The sequence below is a fragment of the Hyla sarda genome, chromosome 4 (assembly GCF_029499605.1).
Source record: "Hyla sarda isolate aHylSar1 chromosome 4, aHylSar1.hap1, whole genome shotgun sequence".
Lineage (NCBI taxonomy): Eukaryota > Metazoa > Chordata > Amphibia > Anura > Hylidae > Hyla > Hyla sarda.
This window is the reverse complement of record NC_079192.1, coordinates 59,823,441-59,838,075: the sequence shown is the minus strand read 5'-3', so window position 1 is coordinate 59,838,075 and position 14,635 is coordinate 59,823,441. Positions and strand designations below refer to the sequence as shown.

The 14,635-nt window shown below is 32.4% G+C and overlaps 1 protein-coding gene across 4 annotated transcripts in view; it reads right to left on the bottom strand.

The window, feature by feature from the left end:
* Window positions 1–7,796, bottom strand: part of LOC130367991 (olfactory receptor 1G1-like) — a 451,749-nt gene extending 443,953 nt beyond the window's left edge. For all 4 annotated transcript variants that reach the window (XM_056571125.1, XM_056571130.1, XM_056571127.1 and 1 more), the window contains exon 1: window positions 7,723–7,796. The gene's annotated coding sequence lies outside the window, so the exon portion shown is untranslated. The remainder of the gene's footprint in view (window positions 1–7,722) is intronic.
* Between the last annotated feature and the right edge of the window lie 6,839 nt (window positions 7,797–14,635).

Genomic DNA, 14,635 nt, shown 5'->3' with positions numbered 1-14,635 from the left:
CACCTTCTCACCGGGCATCAGTCACCTGTAAAAAGACACAGGTATGATAACATGTTCCTGATACATGCTACAGACGCTAATATATATAACATTCTCGGGCCAGAACTACTTATCTCAGGCATTATGAAACCGCATAACAAAAAGGAACAAAAAAAGTTGGAACACATTGGGATCTAGGTTTTTTTTTTAATTAAAATATACTGTATATTTTTGATATTTTTTATTTTAATAAATATTTTATCGAAAAATGTTATATTATATTCAACAGTTAATCATACAACGGGAATGTATGCCTTTTAATTTTGAAAGGGGGGAAGGGTTGTATTATTTTATAAAATAATTTATGCCTCTCACATTAATGCTGTGTGTGTATCTATTGTAGATTTTTTTGGGGGTTATTTATAAAATTTTGGTGCTTTTTTTTAAATGTTCTTTTCTTTATTCTGAATTGTAGTTTTTTTTTTCCAACAACTTATTTTTTAAGGGATGTTTTTGTGGGGCGGGTTGATGTTTTTTTTAAAAAAGAATTTTATCAACCATTAATTTTTTATTTTTAAATGGATACACCCCCTCCCATAGACTTCATTTGAGGGGGCAGGGTGTAACGTCATGAGGAGGCGGGGCCATGACGTCAAGAGCTCCTGACGCCGTCTCCAGTTTTCGGAACAGTTTGTTCCAAACTCTGAGCTGTGGAGTACCCCTTCAACTCTGTAACTATTCCGCTATTTTTAAAATTATTTTATCGACCGTTTCTAAATTTTTTATACTTTTTAAACTAGTCCTAATCAGTTTTATTTATTTATTTACTTCTTATTTATTGTTATTTTTTTCATAACATTTCTGGGTTTCTATTTTAATTTTTCCCATACGAGAACGACCTTTCACTCCTGATCTGATACTTTCTTTGAAACACTGCACCACTATTGTAGTGCAGTGTATTATGCCTATCAGCATTATGCTGACAGACAGTGTATGGTTATGGTTATCGTTAGGGTATTTTCTATGGGGTTCCAAATTTTTTGGGGAATTTTTATGTATTTTTTTATATTTTTTAAGATTTTTATGCTAAGTTTGAAGCTATTGTAGATTTTTTGGGGGTTTATTTATAACATTTTTGGGATTTTTTAAATATTTTCTTTTCTTTTCTCTGAATTTTATTTTTGATACAACAAATTATTTTTGAAATAATTTTATCAAGCATTTATTTTTATTTTTAAATGGGTAGAGCCGTCACACCCCCTCCCACAGACTTGCATTGAGGGGGCAGGGCGTGATGTCATGAGGGGCGGAGCTATGATGTCAACAGCTCCTGACGCCGGCTCCAGCGTTCGGAACAGTTTGTTCCAAACGCTGAGCTGTGAAGTACCCCTTTAACTCTCTAACTATTCCGATAATTTTTTATTATTTTATCGACCGTTTCCTAATTTTTTGTACTTTTTAAACTAGTCCAAATCAGTTTTATTTATTTATCTACTTATTTATTTATGTTTTTCATTGCATTTCTGCCTTTCAATTTTTGTTTTTCCCATACGAGAATGACCTGTCATTCCTGATCTGATAGTTTCTATGAAACACTGCACCACTATTGTAGTGCAGTGTATTCTGCCTCTCAGCATTATGCTGGCAGACAGTGTATGGTTGTTGTTATCGTTAGGGTATTTTTTATGGGGTTATAACGTTTTTTGGGGATTTTTCATATATTTATTTTTTTATTTAATTTTATATTTGATACAATTTTTTTAAAGGGATGTATTTGTTAAGGCGGAGCTATAGTTTTTTTTAAATATTTTATTAGCCTTGTTTTTCTTCTTTTAGTTTTTAACTATTCCCATTAAGGGACATAAAGCAGCCATCTTTTGATAGCTCATATATTAATAGACTGCAGTAGTATGACAGTGTCTATTTTTAACTTATTTTTTAGCTAGGATCCATACAGAATACATTGCCATCTATGGGGAGGGCAATGCACCCGTGGAACCTCCGGCAATAATTATTCCGGCTGGAAATTCCTCAGTGTGAACCTAGCCTTTAAGTGTTTTATAAAGGGGACTTTTAACAGCGATCTTTAGATCACTCATATAACATACTGCATTAGTATTAAAGTGCAGTGTATTATGCCCTTCAGAATTAAGTTAAAAGGCTATGAATTATTATGGCTAAAGTCTTTGGCTATAATTATATATTTGAAGCAAAAAAAAAATATTGATTTTTCTTTACTTAGTACAGTTAAGTCTTAAATTTGCGTTCAGTCACCCAGCAGTTTAAAGTGAAATTGTAAACACTGCAGTCAGTTCAGTCTATTCTATTAAATATTGAAAAAGGGGATTCCTACAAATAAAAAATTAGAGAATAAGGATCATACATGTTCCTAATCTCTGTTCCTGAGATATGGCTGTGTTATATAAGAAGCTGTCTATAGACGATATACTTATTAACAACACATATATCTTCATGTATAAGGGAGAGACTATGACATCTCTGCAGGTCTAGATTTGATATCTAGCCTGATCGTTATCAGTAATTAATATAAATATTAATTACCTGTCTCCAAGTTCCTTTCTTGCAGCTGACGAGGGCATATGTCACGTTCACCTTCTCACCGGGCATCAGTCACCTGTAAAAAGACACAGGTATGATAACATGTTCCTGATACATGCTACAGACGCTAATATATATAACATTCTCGGGCCAGAACTACTTATCTCAGGCATTATGAAACCGCATAACAAAAAGGAACAAAAAAAATTGGAACACATTGGGATCTAGGTGTTTTTTTAATTAAAATATACTGTATATTTTTGATATTTTGTTTTAATAAATATTTTATCGAAAAATGTTATATTATATTCAACAGTTAATCATACAACGGGAATGTATGCCTTTTAATTTTGAAAGGGGGGAGGGGTTGTATTATTTTATAAAATAATTTATGCCTCTCACATTAATGCTATGTGTGTATCTATTGTAGATTTTTTGGGGGTTTATTTATAAAATTTTGGTGCTTTTTTTTTAATGTTCTTTTCTTTATTCTGAATTGTAGTTTTTTTTTCCAAAAACTTATTTTTTAAGGGATGTTTTTGTGGGGCGGGTTGATGTTTTTAAAAAAAAATTTTTTTATCAACCATTAATTTTTTATTTTTAAAGGGATACACCCCCTCCCATAGACTTCATTTGAGGGGGCAGGGTGTAACGTCATGAGGAGGCGGGGCCATGACGTCAAGAGCTCCTGACGCCGTCTCCAGTTTTCGGAACAGTTTGTTCCAAACTCAGAGCTGTGGAGTACCCCTTCAACTCTGTAACTATTCCGCTATTTTTTAAATAATTTTATCGACCGTTTCTAAATTTTTTATACTTTTTAAACTAGTCCTAATCAGTTTTATTTATTTATTTACTTCTTATTTATTGTTATTTTTTTCATAACATTTCTGGGTTTCTATTTTTATTTTTCCCATACGAGAACGACCTTTCACTCCTGATCTGATCCTTTCTTTGAAACACTGCACTACTATTGTAGTGCAGTGTATTACGCCTATCAGCATTATGATGACAGACAGTGTATGGTTATGGTTATCGTTAGGGTATTTTCTATGGGGTTCCAAATTTTTTTGGGCATTTTTATGTATTTTTTTATATTTTTTAATATATTTATGCTAAGTTTGTAGCTATTGTAGATTTTTTGGGGGTTTATTTATAACATTTTTGGGATTTTTTAAATATTTTCTTTTCTTTTTTCTGAATTTTATTTTTGATACAACAAATTATTTTTTAAATAATTTTATCAAGCATTTATTTTTTATTTTTAAATGGGTAGAGCCGTCACACCCCCTCCCACAGACTTGCATTGAGGGGGCAGGGCGTGATGTCATGAGGGGCGGAGCTATGATGTCAACAGCTCCTGACGCCGGCTCCAGCGTTCGGAACAGTTTGTTCCAAACGCTGAGCTGTGAAATACCCCTTTAACTCTCTAACTATTCCGATAATTTTTTATTATTTTATCGACCGTTTCCTAATTTTTTGTACTTTTTAAACTAGTCCAAATCAGTTTTATTTATTTATCTACTTCTTATTTATTTATGTTTTTCATAGCATTTCTGCCTTTCTATTTTTGTTTTTCCCATACGAGAATGACCTGTCATTCCTGATCTGATAGTTTCTATGAAACACTGCACCACTATTGTAGTGCAGTGTATTCTGCCTCTCAGCATTATGCTGACAGACAGTGTATGGTTGTTGTTATCGTTAGGGTATTTTTTATGGGGTTATAAAGTTTTTTGGGGATTTTTCATATATTTATTTTTTAATTTCATTTTATATTTGAGACAATTTTTTTAAAGGGATGTTTTTGTTAAGGCGGAGCTATAGTTTTTCGTATATTTTATTAGCTTTAATTTTCTTCTTTTAGTTTTTAACTATTCCCATTAAGGTACATAAAGCAGCCATCTTTTGATAGCTCATATATTAATAGACTGCAGTAGTATGACAGTATCTATTTTTAACTTATTTATAAGCTAGGATCCATACAGAATACATTGCCATCTATGGGGAGGGCAATGCACCCGTGAAACCTCCGGCAATAATTATTCCGGCTGGAAATTCCTTAGTGTGAACCTAGCCTTTAAGTGTTTTATAAAGGGGACTTTTAATAGCGATCTTTAGATCACTCATATAACATACTGCATTAGTATTAAAGTGCAGTGTATTATGCCCTTCAGAATTAGGTTAAAAGGCTATGACTTATTATGGCTAATGTCTTTGGCTATAATTATATATTTGAAGCAAAAAAAAAATATTGATTTTTCTTTACTTAGTACAGTTAAGTCTTAAATTTGCGGTCAGTCACCCAACAGTCTAAAGTGAAATTGTAAACACTGCAGACAGTTCAGTCTATTCTATTAAACATTGATAAAGGGGATTCCTACAAATAGAAAAATTGAGAATAAGGATCATACATGTTCCTAATCTCTGTACCTGAGATATGGCTGTGTTATATAAGAAGCTGTCTATAGACGATATACTTATTAACAACACATATATCTTCATGTATAAGGGAGAGACTATGACATCTCTGCAGGTCTAGATTTGATATCTAGCCTGATCGTTATCAGTAATTAATATAAATATTAATTACCTGTCTCCAAGTTCCTTTCTTGCAGCTGACGAGGGCATATGTCACGTACACCTTCTCACCGGGCATCAGTCACCTGTAAAAAGACACAGGTATGATAATATGTTCCTGATACATGCTACAGACGCTAATATATATAACATTCTCGGGCCAGAACTACTTATCTCAGGCATTATGAAACCGCATAACAAAAAGGAACAAAAAAAGTTGGAACACATTGGGATCTAGGTTTTTTTTAAATTAAAATATACTGTATATTTTTGATATTTTTTATTTTAATAAATATTTTATCGAAAAATGTTATATTATATTCAACAGTTAATCATACAACGGGAATGTATGCCTTTTAATTTTGAAAGGGGGGAAGGCTTGTATTATTTTATAAAATAATTTATGCCTCACACATTAATGCTATGTGTGTATCTATTGTAGATTTTTTTGGGGGTTATTTATAAAATTTTGGTGCTTTTTTTTAAATGTTCTTTTCTTTATTCTGAATTGTAGTTTTTTTTTCCCAACAACTTATTTTTTAAGGGATGTTTTTGTGGGGCGGGTTGATGTTTTTTAAAAAAAAGAATTTTATCAACCATTAATTTTTTATTTTTAAAGGGATACACCCCCTCCCATAGACTTCATTTGAGGGGGCAGGGTGTAACGTCATGAGGAGGCGGGGCCATGACGTCAAGAGCTCCTGACGCCGTCTCCAGTTTTCGGAACAGTTTGTTCCAAATTCTGAGCTGTGGAGTACCCCTTCAACTCTGTAACTATTCCGCTATTTTTTAAATTATTTTATCGACCGTTTCAAAATTTTTTATACTTTTTAAACTAGTCCTAATCAGTTTTATTTATTTATTTACTTCTTATTTATTGTTATTTTTTTCATAACATTTCTGGGTTTCTATTTTTATTTTTCCCATACGAGAACGACCTTTCACTCCTGATCTGATCCTTTCTTTGAAACACTGCACCACTATTGTAGTGCAGTGTATTATGCCTATCAGCATTATGCTGACAGACAGTGTATGGTTATGGTTATCATTAGGGTATTTTCTATGGGGTTCCAAATTTTTTTGGCCATTTTTATGTATTTTTTTATATTTTTTAATATTTTTATGCTAAGTTTGTAGCTATTGTAGATTTTTTGGGGGTTTATTTATAACATTTTTGGGAGTTTTTAAATATTTTCTTTTCTTTTTTCTGAATTTTATTTTTGATACAACAAATTATTTTTTAAATAATTTTATCAAGCATTTATTTTTATTTTTAAATGGGTAGAGCCGTCACACCCCCTCCCACAGACTTGCATTGAGGGGGCAGGGCGTGATGTCATGAGGGGCGGAGCTATGATGTCAACAGCTCCTCACGCCGGCTCCAGCGTTCGGAACAGTTTGTTCCAAAAGCTGAGCTGTGAAGTACCCCTTTAACTCTCTAACTATTCCGATAATTTTTTATTATTTTATCGACCGTTTCCTAATTTTTTGTACTTTTTAAACTAGTCCAAATCAGTTTTATTTATTTATCTACTTCTTATTTATTTATGTTTTTCATAGCATTTCTGCCTTTCTATTTTTGTTTTTCCCATAATAGAATGACCTGTCATTCCTGATATGATAGTTTCTATGAAACACTGCACCACTATTGTAGTGCAGTGTATTCTGCCTCTCAGCATTATGCTGACAGACAGTGTATGGTTGTTGTTATCGTTAGAGTATTTTTTATGGGGTTATAAAGTTTTTTGGGGATTTTTCATATATTTATTTTTTAATTTCATTTTATATTTGATACAATTTTTTTAAAGGGATGTTTTTCTTAAGGCGGAGCTAAAGTTTTTTTTTTTTTATATTTTATTAGCCTTGTTTTTCTTCTTTTAGTTTTGAACTATTCCCATTAAGGTACATAAAGCAGCCATCTTTCGATAGCTCATATATTAATAGACTGCAGTAGTATGACAGTATCTATTTTTAACTTATTTTTTAGCTAGGATCCATACAGAATACATTGCCATCTATGGGGAGGGCAATACACCCGTGGAACCTCCGGCAATAATTATTCCAGCTGGAAATTCCTTAGTGTGAACCTAGCCTTTAAGTGTTTTATAAAGGGGACTTTTAATAGCGATCTTTAGATCACTCATATAACATACTGCATTAGTATTAAAGTGCAGTGTATTATGCCCTTCAGAATTAGGTTAAAAGGCTATGACTTATTATGGCTAATGTCTTTGGCTATAATTATATATTTGAAGCAAAAAAAAAATATAGATTTTTCTTTACTTAGTACAGTTAAGTCTTAAATTTGCGGTCAGTCACCCAACAGTCTAAAGTGAAATTGTAAACACTGCAGACAGTTCAGTCTATTCTATTAAATATTGAAAAAGGGGATTCCTACAAATAAAAAATTAGAGAATAAGGATCATACATGTTCCTAATCTCTGTTCCTGAGATATGGCTGTGTTATATAAGAAGCTGTCTATAGACGATATACTTATTAACAACACATATATCTTCATGTATAAGGGAGAGACTATGACATCTCTGCAGGTCTAGATTTGATATCTAGCCTGATCGTTATCAGTAATTAATATAAATATTAATCACCTGTCTCCAAGTTCCTTTCTTGCAGCTGACGAGGGCATATGTCACGTTCACCTTCTCACCGGGCATCAGTCACCTGTAAAAAGACACAGGTATGATAACATGTTCCTGATACATGCTACAGACGCTAATATATATAACATTCTCGGGCCAGAACTACTTATCTCAGGCATTATGAAACCGCATAACAAAAAGGAACAAAAAAAATTGGAACACATTGGGATCTAGGTGTTTTTTTAATTAAAATATACTGTATATTTTTGATATTTTGTTTTAATAAATATTTTATCGAAAAATGTTATATTATATTCAACAGTTAATCATACAACGGGAATGTATGCCTTTTAATTTTGAAAGGGGGGAGGGGTTGTATTATTTTATAAAATAATTTATGCCTCTCACATTAATGCTATGTGTGTATCTATTGTAGATTTTTTTGGGGTTTATTTATAAAATTTTGGTGCTCTTTTTTAAATGTTCTTTTCTTTATTCTGAATTGTAGTTTTTTTTTCCGAAAAACTTATTTTTTAAGGGATGTTTTTGTGGGGCGGGTTGATGTTTTTTTTTAAAAAGAATTTTATCAACCATTAATTTTTTATTTTTAAAGGGATACACCCCCTCCCATAGACTTCATTTGAGGGGGCAGGGTGTAACGTCATGAGGAGGCGGGGCCATGACGTCAAGAGTTCCTGACGCCGTTTCCAGTTTTCGGAACAGTTTGTTCCAAACTCTGAGCTGTGGAGTACCCCTTCAACTCTGTAACTATTCCGCTATTTTTGAAATTATTTTATCGACCGTTTCTAAATTTTTTATACTTTTTAAACTAGTCCTAATCAGTTTTATTTATTTATTTACTTCTTATTTATTGTTATTTTTTTCATAACATTTCTGGGTTTCTATTTTTATTTTTCCCATACGAGAACGACCTTTCACTCCTGATCTGATCCTTTCTTTGAAACACTGCACCACTATTGTAGTGCAGTGTATTATGCCTATCAGCATTATGCTGACAGACAGTGTATGGTTATGGTTATCATTAGGGTATTTTCTATGGGGTTCCAAAATTTTTTGGCCATTTTTATGTATTTTTTTATATTTTTTAATATTTTTATGCTAAGTTTGTAGCTATTGTAGATTTTTTGGGGGTTTATTTATAACATTTTTGGGAGTTTTTAAATATTTTCTTTTCTTTTTTCTGAATTTTATTTTTGATACAACAAATTATTTTTTAAATAATTTTATCAAGCATTTATTTTTATTTTTAAATGGGTAGAGCCGTCACACCCCCTCCCACAGACTTGCATTGAGGGGGCAGGGCGTGATGTCATGAGGGGCGGAGCTATGATGTCAACAGCTCCTCACGCCGGCTCCAGCGTTCGGAACAGTTTGTTCCAAAAGCTGAGCTGTGAAGTACCCCTTTAACTCTCTAACTATTCCGATAATTTTTTATTATTTTATCGACCGTTTCCTAATTTTTTGTACTTTTTAAACTAGTCCAAATCAGTTTTATTTATTTATCTACTTCTTATTTATTTATGTTTTTCATAGCATTTCTGCCTTTCTATTTTTGTTTTTCCCATAATAGAATGACCTGTCATTCCTGATCTGATAGTTTCTATGAAACACTGCACCACTATTGTAGTGCAGTGTATTCTGCCTCTCAGCATTATGCTGACAGACAGTGTATGGTTGTTGTTATCGTTAGGGTATTTTTTATGGGGTTATAAAGTTTTTTGGGGATTTTTCATATATTTATTTTTTAATTTAATTTTATATTTGATACAATTTTTTTAAAGGGATGTTTTTCTTAAGGCGGAGCTAAAGTTTTTTTTTTTTTATATTTTATTAGCCTTGTTTTTCTTCTTTTAGTTTTGAACTATTCCCATTAAGGTACATAAAGCAGCCATCTTTCGATAGCTCATATATTAATAGACTGCAGTAGTATGACAGTATCTATTTTTAACTTATTTTTTAGCTAGGATCCATACAGAATACATTGCCATCTATGGGGAGGGCAATGCACCCGTGGAACCTCCGGCAATAATTATTCCAGCTGGAAATTCCTTAGTGTGAACCTAGCCTTTAAGTGTTTTATAAAGGGGACTTTTAATAGCGATCTTTAGATCACTCATATAACATACTGCATTAGTATTAAAGTGCAGTGTATTATGCCCTTCAGAATTAGGTTAAAAGGCTATGACTTATTATGGCTAATGTCTTTGGCTATAATTATATATTTGAAGCAAAAAAAAAATATAGATTTTTCTTTACTTAGTACAGTTAAGTCTTAAATTTGCGGTCAGTCACCCAACAGACTAAAGTGAAATTGTAAACACTGCAGACAGTTCAGTCTATTCTATTAAATATTGAAAAAGGGGATTCCTACAAATAAAAAATTAGAGAATAAGGATCATACATGTTCCTAATCTCTGTTCCTGAGATATGGCTGTGTTATATAAGAAGCTGTCTATAGACGATATACTTATTAACAACACATATATCTTCATGTATAAGGGAGAGACTATGACATCTCTGCAGGTCTAGATTTGATATCTAGCCTGATCGTTATCAGTAATTAATATAAATATTAATTACCTGTCTCCAAGTTCCTTTCTTGCAGCTGACGAGGGCATATGTCACGTTCACCTTCTCACCGGGCATCAGTCACCTGTAAAAAGACACAGGTATGATAACATGTTCCTGATACATGCTACAGACGCTAATATATATAACATTCTCGGGCCAGAACTACTTATCTCAGGCATTATGAAACCGCATAACAAAAAGGAACAAAAAAAATTGGAACACATTGGGATCTAGGTGTTTTTTTAATTAAAATATACTGTATATTTTTGATATTTTGTTTTAATAAATATTTTATCGAAAAATGTTATATTATATTCAACAGTTAATCATACAACGGGAATGTATGCCTTTTAATTTTGAAAGGGGGGAGGGGTTGTATTATTTTATAAAATAATTTATGCCTCTCACATTAATGCTATGTGTGTATCTATTGTAGATTTTTGGGGGGTTTATTTATAAAATTTTGGTGCTCTTTTTTAAATGTTCTTTTCTTTATTCTGAATTGTAGTTTTTTTTTCCGAAAAACTTATTTTTTAAGGGATGTTTTTGTGGGGCGGGTTGATGTTTTTTTTTAAAAAGAATTTTATCAACCATTAATTTTTTATTTTTAAAGGGATACACCCCCTCCCATAGACTTCATTTGAGGGGGCAGGGTGTAACGTCATGAGGAGGCGGGGCCATGACGTCAAGAGTTCCTGACGCCGTTTCCAGTTTTCGGAACAGTTTGTTCCAAACTCTGAGCTGTGGAGTACCCCTTCAACTCTGCAACTATTCCGCTATTTTTGAAATTATTTTATCGACCGTTTCTAAATTTTTTATACTTTTTAAACTAGTCCTAATCAGTTTTATTTATTTATTTACTTCTTATTTATTGTTATTTTTTTCATAACATTTCTGGGTTTCTATTTTTATTTTTCCCATACGAGAACGACCTTTCACTCCTGATCTGATCCTTTCTTTGAAACACTGCACCACTATTGTAGTGCAGTGTATTATGCCTATCAGCATTATGCTGACAGACAGTGTATGGTTATGGTTATCATTAGGGTATTTTCTATGGGGTTCCAAAATTTTTTGGCCATTTTTATGTATTTTTTTATATTTTTTAATATTTTTATGCTAAGTTTGTAGCTATTGTAGATTTTTTGGGGGTTTATTTATAACATTTTTGGGAGTTTTTAAATATTTTCTTTTCTTTTTTCTGAATTTTATTTTTGATACAACAAATTATTTTTTAAATAATTTTATCAAGCATTTATTTTTATTTTTAAATGGGTAGAGCCGTCACACCCCCTCCCACAGACTTGCATTGAGGGGGCAGGGCGTGATGTCATGAGGGGCGGAGCTATGATGTCAACAGCTCCTCACGCCGGCTCCAGCGTTCGGAACAGTTTGTTCCAAAAGCTGAGCTGTGAAGTACCCCTTTAACTCTCTAACTATTCCGATAATTTTTTATTATTTTATCGACCGTTTCCTAATTTTTTGTACTTTTTAAACTAGTCCAAATCAGTTTTATTTATTTATCTACTTCTTATTTATTTATGTTTTTCATAGCATTTCTGCCTTTCTATTTTTGTTTTTCCCATAATAGAATGACCTGTCATTCCTGATCTGATAGTTTCTATGAAACACTGCACCACTATTGTAGTGCAGTGTATTCTGCCTCTCAGCATTATGCTGACAGACAGTGTATGGTTGTTGTTATCGTTAGGGTATTTTTTATGGGGTTATAAAGTTTTTTGGGGATTTTTCATATATTTATTTTTTAATTTCATTTTATATTTGATACAATTTTTTTAAGGGATGTTTTTCTTAAGGCGGAGCTAAAGTTTTTTTTTTTATATTTTATTAGCCTTGTTTTTCTTCTTTTAGTTTTGAACTATTCCCATTAAGGTACATAAAGCAGCCATCTTTCGATAGCTCATATATTAATAGACTGCAGTAGTATGACAGTATCTATTTTTAACTTATTTTTTAGCTAGGATCCATACAGAATACATTGCCATCTATGGGGAGGGCAATGCACCCGTGGAACCTCCGGCATTAATTATTCCGGCTGGAAATTCCTTAGTGTGAACCTAGCCTTTAAGTGTTTTATAAAGGGGACTTTTAATAGCGATCTTTAGATCACTCATATAACATACTGCATTAGTATTAAAGTGCAGTGTATTATGCCCTTCAGAATTAGGTTAAAAGGCTATGACTTATTATGGCTAATGTCTTTGGCTATAATTATATATTTGAAGCAAAAAAAATATTGATTTTTCTTTACTTAGTACAGTTAAGTCTTAAATTTGCGGTCAGTCACCCAACAGTCTAAAGTGAAATTGTAAACACTGCAGACAGTTCAGTCTATTCTATTAAACATTGATAAAGGGGATTCCTACAAATAGAAAAATTGAGAATAAGGATCATACATGTTCCTAATCTCTGTACCTGAGATATGGCTGTGTTATATAAGAAGCTGTCTATAGACGATATACTTATTAACAACACATATATCTTCATGTATAAGGGAGAGACTATGACATCTCTGCAGGTCTAGATTTGATATCTAGCCTGATCGTTATCAGTAATTAATATAAATATTAATTACCTGTCTCCAAGTTCCTTTCTTGCAGCTGACGAGGGCATATGTCACGTACACCTTCTCACCGGGCATCAGTCACCTGTAAAAAGACACAGGTATGATAACATGTTCCTGATACATGCTACAGACGCTAATATATATAACATTCTCGGGACAGAACTACTTATCTCAGGCATTATGAAACCGCATAACAAAAAGGAACAAAAAAAGTTGGAACACATTGGGATCTAGGTTTTTTTTAAATTAAAATATACTGTATATTTTTGATATTTTTTATTTTAATAAATATTTTATCGAAAAATGTTATATTATATTCAACAGTTAATCATACAACGGGAATGTATGCCTTTTAATTTTGAAAGGGGGGAATGGTTGTATTATTTTATAAAATAATTTATGCCTCTCACATTAATGCTATGTGTGTATCTATTGTAGATTTTTTTGGGGGGTTATTTATAAAATTTTGGTGCTTTTTTTTAAATGTTCTTTTCTTTATTCTGAATTGTAGTTTTTTTTCCCAACAACTTATTTTTTAAGGGATGTTTTTGTGGGGCGGGTTGATGTTTTTTTTAAAAAAGAATTTTATCAACCATTAATTTTTTATTTTTAAAGGGATACACCCCCTCCCATAGACTTCATTTGAGGGGGCAGGGTGTAACGTCATGAGGAGGCGGGGCCATGACGTCAAGAGCTCCTGACGCCGTCTCCAGTTTTCGGAACAGTTTGTTCCAAACTCTGAGCTGTGGAGTACCCCTTCAACTCTGTAACTATTCCGCTATTTTTTAAATTATTTTATCGACCGTTTCTAAATTTTTTATACTTTTTAAACTAGTCCTAATCAGTTTTATTTATTTATTTACTTCTTATTTATTGTTATTTTTTTCATAACATTTCTGGGTTTCTATTTTTATTTTTCCCATACGAGAACGACCTTTCACTCCTGATCTGATCCTTTCTTTGAAACACTGCACCACTATTGTAGTACAGTGTATTATGCCTATCAGCATTATGCTGACAGACAGTGTATGGTTATGGTTATCATTAGGGTATTTTCTATGGGGTTCCAAATTTTTTGGGCCATTTTTATGTATTTTTTTTATATTTTTTAATATTTTTATGCTAAGTTTGTAGCTATTGTAGATTTTTTGGGGGTTTATTTATAACATTTTTGGGATTTTTTAAATATTTTCTTTTCTTTTTTCTGAATTTTATTTTTGATACAACAAATTATTTTTTAAATAATTTTATCAAGCATTTATTTTTATTTTTAAATGGGTAGAGCCGTCACACCCCCTCCCACAGACTTGCATTGAGGGGGCAGGGCGTGATGTCATGAGGGGCGGAGCTATGATGTCAACAGCTATTGACACCGGCTCCAGCGTTCGGAACAGTTTGTTCCAAACGCTGAGCTGTGAAGTACCCCTTTAACTCTCTAACTATTCCGATAATTTTTTATTATTTTATCGACCGTTTCCTAATTTTTTGTACTTTTTAAACTAGTCCAAATCAGTTTTATTTATTTATCTACTTCTTATTTATTTATGTTTTTCATAGCATTTCTGCCTTTCTATTTTTGTTTTTCCCATACGAGAATGACCTGTCATTCCTGATCTGATAGTTTCTATGAAACACTGCACCACTATTGTAGTGCAGTGTATTCTGCCTCTCAGCATTATGCTGACAGACAGTGTATGGTTGTTGTTATCGTTAGGGTATTTTTTATGGGGTTATAAAGTTTTT